The sequence below is a fragment of the Fukomys damarensis genome, unplaced genomic scaffold (genome assembly GCF_012274545.1).
Source record: "Fukomys damarensis isolate Sample0158 unplaced genomic scaffold, DMR_v1.0_HiC HiC_scaffold_17, whole genome shotgun sequence".
Classification (NCBI taxonomy): Eukaryota; Metazoa; Chordata; class Mammalia; order Rodentia; family Bathyergidae; genus Fukomys; species Fukomys damarensis.
Genome location: NW_022900929.1, coordinates 46,606,278 through 46,615,025, shown reverse-complemented (window position 1 = coordinate 46,615,025; position 8,748 = coordinate 46,606,278). Strand labels below are relative to the sequence as shown.

Below are 8,748 nucleotides of genomic sequence, written 5' to 3'. Positions count from 1 at the left end.
TTCTGCTTCTCCTGGGCATTTCTCTAGGTCAGACAATTGTGGACAGAGAAAGAAACAAAGCGATAGCCTCTCTGTACTCCTTGGGGTCCTGCCGCCAGCCCCATGAAGATTGTTCCTCCTGGTGGAGGAACTAGCAGGGCTTTTCCTTGAGATTTCCTCTCCACATTGTTGAGATGATAATAGTAGAAGTACAGTTATAGATCTCTGGGAAACAAGCTAAAAATGATGAATACACTTATTTATTAGAACTTTGTGATGTATTTTTTTGAGAAAACAAAACTCTGAAGGATAAAGTAGGTAATCACATGTAAATATAGACAAAGGGGACCCTATTGTCCTAGCTGGTACTCTACATGATCAGAGAAACTTCTCTAGTAGCCAACTATAGAAATGATCCCTGAAAGTATAGCCTTCTATTGTCTTATCTGTAGGTAGCAATAGGACCACAAAATAATAATAACTGTATTAGCTTTCTCATTGCTGAGACACAATACCCAATACACATAACTTAAAATAGGAGAAGTTTAATTTGGTTACAGTTTTGGGGGTTTTGTACACTGTCAGCAGAAATATCATTGTGGAAGGGGATAGCAGAGCAAAGATGCTTAATCCATGGTGGCTATCGAACAGAGCAGGGGAGTGGTGCCAGAGATCAGGGGAGGAACCACGTACTGTACCCAAGGTCATACCTCTGTGACACACCCAGACACACCAAGAAGTGTGCGTTACTAATCTGCTAATTTTTTCTTCATCCAATTAAGTTGAAATATCAGGATTAATGGTCATAAAAACCAACCAAATAAACAAATGTGTTTGTAGCTTGGTGTCCACCATGCAGTAGCCATCTACTGAGAGAGTACCAACTTTATGCTATACCTCAAGCAAAACCCTATCATTAGAAAGTGTACAGCGAGGTGGGGATAGGAAAGGATTAGTTTTAAATTTGAAGTTCTGTAAGTTAAACGAATAGATATTGAGGTTGAAAATTACAGGGTAAGAGGACCTATCTAGAGTGGTCATGGAAAGCTTCCCTGGAGAATGATACTTAAATTGAAAGTTAAAGAGTGAGCTGAACTCATTCTAGGCAGAACTAGGGAAAAAGCACTCTGTAGTGGAAGAGCATGTCAAAGGCTGTAAGTGAGGGGAAAGTATAGAGTGTCTCAGAACCAGGAAGGAGGTTGATGTGGCTAGAGGGTAGTGGGTAAAGGATGAGGGGCAGGAGCTGCTGCTGGACATTGAGGCCTGGGCCAGGCAGAGCAGGCACTGGTGGAATCAACTGGAGAATCTCTCTTAGAAAATCAAATGACCTCAGAAGCACCAAAGAATATTTATGGTTAATATAAGGCATCTGAGTTTTATTTGAAGATCAAAGGAAACTATTAATCAGTTTTAGACAGAAAAGTGATTGGATCCAGGTATGTCTTATGAAGCTCACTCTGGCTTCTGTGTGGAGGATGTTTTGGAGATGAGCAAGAAAGGGCTAGGGAGGTAGCTGGGGAGGCCATCAAAACCATCTTTATTAGTTAGCTTCTTCATCACTGGGATAAAATAACTGATACTTGCAGGTTATAGGAAGAGAGGTTTCTTGTGGCTTACAGTTTTCAGAGAATTCAGTCTAGGATAGGCTGGCCCCAAGGCAGAAATGGTATGATGGAAGGGCATGGCCGAGGAATACTGCTCATCTCATGGTAGTCGGGAACTGCAGAGAGAAGGAAGGGGCTGGGGACAGCAATACACCCTTCCAGGTCACATCCCCAGTGATCCACCTCCAACCAGGCCCCCCCCCCAGCACATTTAGCTGCTGAACTCATCAATAGATGAATCCACTGATGAGTGTAATGCCCCATGAGCCAATCACTTTCCAAACACATGAGACTTTAGAGGGTTTATTTTAGATCTAAACTATAATTCTATTCATAAGAGACACTGGAGAGTTGAACTAGATGGGAGTAGTGGAAGTAGAGAAGAGGTTGATCTATCTATCTATCCATCCATCCATCCATCATCTGTTAGGGTTCACTAAAGGAACAGATTTAATATAAAATATATAGAAAGGATTTACCAAGTAGGCCTATAATGTGTGCCTATGGAATCAGGGGTGTAAGAATGCAAAGTCTGCATGCTGGAGAGCTGGAGGATCCAGTTGGACGTCAAAAGCCTGGAGCTCACTGCAGAGTCTGGTGCAAGCTCCATGTCAGAAAGCTGACGGGTCCACATTGGAAGCCTGAAGGAACTGGAGATAGACATCCACAGGCAGTGGTGAAGACAAGAGCTCCTCCAAAGAAGCGAAGGGACGACTTCCTTCTTCTTTCCCTTTTTATTTCATTCAGGCTGCAGTCCTATTGGCTGGTGCTGTTCACATTCAGGTTGAGTTTTCCCTCTTCAGTTTGCAGCCTACATGTCAATCGTTCACAGAAACACCCAGAGCTGTGCTTCCCTAATGCACTCGGCATTTCTTAATCTATTCAAGTGGACTTATCATAATTAACTGTTGTTGTTGCTGTAATTGAACCCAGGGCTTTGTGCATAATAAGCAGACAGTATCACTGAGTGACATCTCCAGTCCTTTGAGATATATTTTCTTTTTTTTTTTGTTTTTTTGAGATAGGGTCTCACTATGTAGTTCAGACTGCTCTGGAGCTCACTGTGTAGCCCAGTATGGTCTCGAACTTGCAGTGATCCTCCTGCCTCAGCCTTCCAAATGGTGGATTACAGGTGTGCACCACCACGCCTGGCCTTTGAGATATATTTTCAAGGGAATATTGATAGAGGTTAAATTTATATTTTCTTTAGTGACAGAGGGATTTTAAAAGAGAAAATCACACTGAGTCACTGAGGGTAGTCTCCTGTGCCACATCTTCTCTCAGAAAAGGTCTTATGGTACTTTTGAATCTGTTTGGGAATCTCACTTAAAAAGTTGAATGCTCTTGGAGTCATAGAGGCTGTTTCTTTCAGAAGGCTGTCATGTGGCACTGAAGGTAGCTTCCCTGCAGGACAGTTGGTGAGCAGCAGTTCTAGGTGATGAACATGGGCAGAGCAGCTCTGGGGGCCAGAAAGCCCTCAGGTCTCTGAGCTGTGGTGCTGGAAGTCACTGGTGTTTGAGTGGGTGTTGGGGCACTACTAATGTATCTGCTGTACTCCCTTCTGGGCTGTGTAAGGACAAAAGTCAACTACAAGATAGTCAGAATTCTTCTTGGACATGTGGGGGGGGCACATTTTCAGAAAGAAGCTCAAAGAAATGATAGGAGATCATGGCAAGTGTCTTTAAAGGGCTGATGGCTGCTGGGCACTCAGATTTGTGAAGTTGGGATGCATTTCACCAGATATGGAGAGACATCTTTCCCTGGCCATACAGAGAGCCAAGACAATATGACAAAACTTCACTCAGAGAATACAGAAGTCAAAAGTAGGGACTGGAAGTGTCACTTAGTGGTAGAGCACTTGCCTAGCATGTCTGTGATCCTGGGTTCAGTTGTAAGCCTTAAAGTCTCACTTTTACTCCGTGGAGCATGAACAGCAAAAAGGCCTCCATGATGCTGAACCCTAAAGCTCAGCGAGGGTCTGGGAGTTTGTTGGACAGCGAGAGTCACCCAGGAAGGGACACCCACGCTAGCTGGTAAAATAGACCTTTATTAATCTGGCCAGATGGCACTCTGAGAACCTGGTAGCTCAGAGAGGCAACTAGCTCAGAGTCAGAGGCTATTTTATAAAGGGCTATCGGGGGAGTTAACACTCGAAACTTACAGGAAGGGGACAAAGGCAAGTGGTCAGTTGATCTGAGCTGGTGGTCATCAATCATGTACTCGACCATTATGTACTGATGGTCAGCAGATCGATTACCCATTGTTTTATAGATTGTGGTGTTCGGAGCATTCAGTTTCAGGCAAACAAGGAGTGGAGTGATTTACTTTGGGTCTCTGTGTTTGTTACAGTTTCTCTCTAGTTTCCCAGAACTACCAAGCAGTTACTTAGTAATTCACAATTAATCATTTCTTAACCTATAAGGGGGTGAACAACAGTCTCTGGGTCATTTGCTGGTCAACATGGAGTCACTGTAGTTCAGTCAGGTCTCACACAGTCTCTGGCACTAACAACAAAAAACCAGTTGTAGGTTGTATACTAGGTTGAACAAGATGTCTGTGTACTGTTGCTGCAACAAGAGAATTGGAGTCTGGATAAGCTCCAGACCAGGTTCAAAGGTAGCCCCAGGAAGATGCCAAACCTATCCCCAGCAAGCTTCAGGGCTACTGTATTTGTCAGCTTTTCCATTGCTGGGACATAATACTTAACAGTCAAAACTTAAAGGAGTGGTTTAATCTGGTTTATGGTTTCAGGGGATTTAGTTCATGGCCGGCAGACTCTAAGGCAGACACATCATGGCAGATGGATATGGTATAGCAAAGGTACTTAATTCATCGTTTCTGGGAAGTAGAGCAGGGGAGCAGACCCAGAGAGAAAGGAGTGAGGGATCAGATACATTGTACCCAAGATCGTGCCTCCATGGCCTACCTAGAAACACCCAAAAGTGTGCTCTACCATTTCCTTGGGTGGCTCCCAAGTCAATCAAACTGACACAATCAAGTTTAAGATTGTTAGATAAATCTGAGGCCAAAGACCATTAGAGGCTGGAGTAAGCCATGAGAACTGGTTTTCGTAGCTGTAAAATTAGCCACATGTTTATGGACAGTTGTATTTTATTAGAACTTTGGAGGCCTTGCTCTGTCTACATATCCTAAAAATCAAGTGATCTGTGCAGCAGTGACAGCTTCAAGTAGTAAATGCTTTGTTCTGGCTATTTTAAAAACAAAGGCCAGACAGCATCCTTTAACTTTTTTTTTTTTTTTTTTTTTTTTTTTTTTTTATTTTTTTTTTTGGTAAATTCTGTGACCAGAGAATGTTTCATTGGTCAATTCTGTGATGAGAATAAGTTTTATTTTAGTGATGTTAAAACAGTTGGGTATTTGTTCACCAAAGAAAAGCTTGTGAATCCATGGACTCTTCAATTCATGACAAGTGTGGGGGGGATAATTCTGAGTTGGGCATGGAACTGCTTCTTACATCTCTGTCTCCTGTGGACACAGAGTAGGTGTCTCTAGAGACAGGATGGAGTTTGCACAGCACGTATGACTACTACATTAGGAGTCTACTCTTGACAATCAGAGCTCTCTGAGCACTCTCATGCCTGCAAGGGACTTTGTTTTCTGGCCATTTGAATGAGCAGCACCAAGTAATATTTTGCAGGGTGCTGAGGAATTCTGACCTGAGGCAAAGGCAGGAAGCTGGCAGTGAGGTCAATTCAGGACTGGCCCTGGGCAACTGAAGTTGCTTATCAATTCTAAAAGTCTTTTGGTGGAGTCTTTAGGGTTTTCTAAGTATGGAATCGTATCATCTGCAAATAGGGATAATATGATTTTCTCTTTCCCTATTTTCATCCCTTTTATTTCTCTGTTTTCTGATTGTTCTAAATAAAGTTTTCAGTACTATAGTGAATAAGAGAATCAACATGCTTTTCTTGCTCCTGATCTTAGAAGACGTGCTTTCAGTTTTTAATCATTCAATATGCTGTTGTTTATAGATTTGTCCTATATACTCTTTATTATGTTTGGGTATGAACCTTTTATACCTAATTTATACAGTTTTTTTTTTAATCATGAAGGGATGTTGACTTTTGTTGAAAGTTTTTTTTCCCTGAATTCTTGGAGATCATGTGATTTTTGTCTTTGATTCTGTTTATATACTGTATTATGTTTTTTGATTGATATGTTGAGCCATCCTTACATTCCTGAAATGAAGTCAATTTGATTATGGTGAATAGTCTTTTTCATGTGCTGTTGAATTAAATTTGCAAGTATTTTACTGAGAATTTTTGCAACTATAGTCATCTGGGATACTGGTCTATAGTTCTCTTTTGTTTTTGCGTCCTTACCATGTTTTGGTAGCAGAGTAATACTGACATTTTAGAATGAGTTATGAAGAATTCCTTTTTTACTTTATTAAATAGTTTGAGGAATATAAGTAACAGTTCTTCTTTAACAGTTTGTAAAATTCAGGGGTGAATCAATGCAGTCCTGACTTGGGTAAGTTTAAATTAGTCTTTCATTCTTATTGCTTGATTTTGATGTGTTTTTGTTTTTTAAAAAAATATCCTTTTGGTTCAATCTTGATAGGTCATATGTGTCCAGAAACTTGTCCACTTTTAGATTTTCCAGTTTATTGGTATATAGGTTTTGAAAATATTTCCTAGTGGTATTTATTTATTTAATTATTTGGTACTGGGGATAGAACTTGGGTCCTTGCACTTGCAAGGCAGGTGGCAGCACCACTGAGCTAAATTCCCAGCCCTCCTAATAATATTTTGAATTTCAGTGGTATCTGATGTAATGTCTCCTTTTTCATCTCTAATATTAATTATTTGGACTCTCTCTCAGTTTAGCTAAAGGTTTGTCAATTTTGTTTCTCTTTAAAGAAGCAACTCCTTGTTTTACTGATGCTTTGTATTTTTCTTTTAATCTCTATTTCATTTATTTCTATTTTGATTTTTGTTTTTTGTTTTTGATTTCTTTCTACTGATTTTGGATTTTGTTTGTTCTTGTTTTGTTAAAGCCTTAAGATGCATCATTATGTTATTTATTTGAGTCCCTATTTAAAAAAAATTAAATTGTTATAAACTTCCCTCATAGTAGTGCTTTTGCACTAAAGAGATTCTGATACGTTGTGTTTCCATTTTCCATCTTTTCAATTTTAGTCTGTGTTTGCCTTTGCAGGAAAGATGACTTTGATTCAAATACTTTAAAAATCCCCTCTGTTTTCTTTAATGACCCTTTATTTGATAGCACATTGTTCAATCTCTACGTGTTTGTATAATCTCTGCAGTTTTTCTTTTCCTTCCCTCCTTCTTGCATTCTCCCCTACCTCCCTTTCTTTCCTGTTTCTTTCTTTTCTTTCTTGTACTGGGACTTGAAGCCAGGGCTTCACACATGCTTAGCAAGTACTTTAGCACTGAGCTACACCCCCAGCCTACTGCAGTTTTTCTTGCTATTTATTTCTAGTTTCATTCTATTGTGATCATAAAAAATGCAAAAAATGATTTCATATTTATTAAGAGTTTTTATTACCTAATATATGATATATTTTGGAAAAATTCCACCTGCTGATGAAAAGAATAGATTTTCCAACTCTTGAATGGAATATTCTCTAGATAATATTAATTACCTGTCTGTTAATACACTTGATATATAGTATAATTTAACTCTGATATTATTTATTGATAGTTTTGTTTGTATGGTCTATGTAATGGAAAGTGTAAGGCATTGAAATCATCTGCTTTTCTTATGCTGGAGTCTCTCCCTTTATGCCTACTAGTGTTTGTTTTATAAAATTGGCTCTTCCTATTTTGTGCATATATATTTATAATCATTACATCCACTAGATAAGTTGTTCCCTTGTTCAGTATATAGTGATCTCTTTTGGCTTTTCTAGATCATTTTGTTTTGAAGTCTATTTTGTCAGATACAAGTATAGCTATTACTTGCTTTCATATTTCATTTCCTTGGAATATAATTTTCAATCTTTTTATTTAAGCCTCTGTTCTTGCAGGTGAGATAAGTTTGTTGTAGGCAATGTACTGTTTGCTCTTGTATTTTAATTGTTTTAGCCAGTCTGCATCTTTTAATTGGAAAATTAAAATGACTTGCACTCAGGATTACCATGAAAAGGCATATTTTTGTCATTTTGTTATTTTTCTTCTTGTTGTTTTGAATAATCTACATTTTTTTCTTGCTGTCTTACTCATGTTAGAAGTTTGAAAGTTTACTTTATTGATAATGTTTGAAGAGGGGCTGAATTATTCCTTTTATCAAGAATCACCCCTGAAATAATAACCTAACCACCTTTCAACACTATTGCATGGATGATTAAGTTCTGGCACATGAAATACTTTGGGAGTACATTCAAACCATGGCATTGTGCCCTTGGCCCCTTATGTCATAAGCTTGCCAGACCTTATAGGCCTTCCTGCCTATTGTTTCTTTCTTTCTTTCTTTTTTTTTTTTGGTACTGGGGATCAAACTTGGGACCTTGCATTTGTGAAGCAGGTTGTTTATTTCTTTTAAAGAAGTCGTCCAATTGGCACTTGAGTTCTACTGTAATATAATTTCTTCAGATATGCTTAATTTCACATCTTGGTCCAGTTTACATCTGGAATTGTGTGAGAGTGGCCTTTCTGATCGTGACCATTTAAGTAATCTGTAAGAAAATTTAGCTCCTCCTTATAGCTCTTGCCTTCTTTGGGTCCTAATCAGAATTGCCTTTATTTCTTCACTGTAGCAATATAGGGTTTTCCTAGGCTTCTTTTCCAAATTCTAGCCTCTACCCATTACCTAGTTCCTAGTTTCAATTTTTAGGTTTTTATCATAGTAGTAGCAGCCCAAATTATCAGTCTCAATTTTCTGTCTTAATCTATTTTATGCTACTATACCAGAATAGCACAGATTGGATAATTTATAAACAATAGAAATTTATTTGGCTTTCTAGAAGGTATTCTACATTTGAGAGAGAGAGAGAGATAGAGATAGAGAGAGATGGACAGACAGACAGAGTATTTATCAGGAACCCACTCCTATAATCAAGTCACTCCTGTGGTAATGGTATTATCACCTCTTAAAGGCCCCACCTTCTAACATGTGAAGGGAGAGGCATATTCAAACCACCGTTTATGCTAACTTTTTTTTTTTTTTTTTTTGTTTTTTG

General features: G+C 38.8%; 1 pseudogene; it reads right to left on the bottom strand.

The window, feature by feature from the left end:
- Nucleotides 1-328: 328 nt before the first annotated feature.
- LOC117286677 lies at nt 329-413 on the bottom strand (annotated as a pseudogene).
- Between the last annotated feature and the right edge of the window lie 8,335 nt (nt 414-8,748).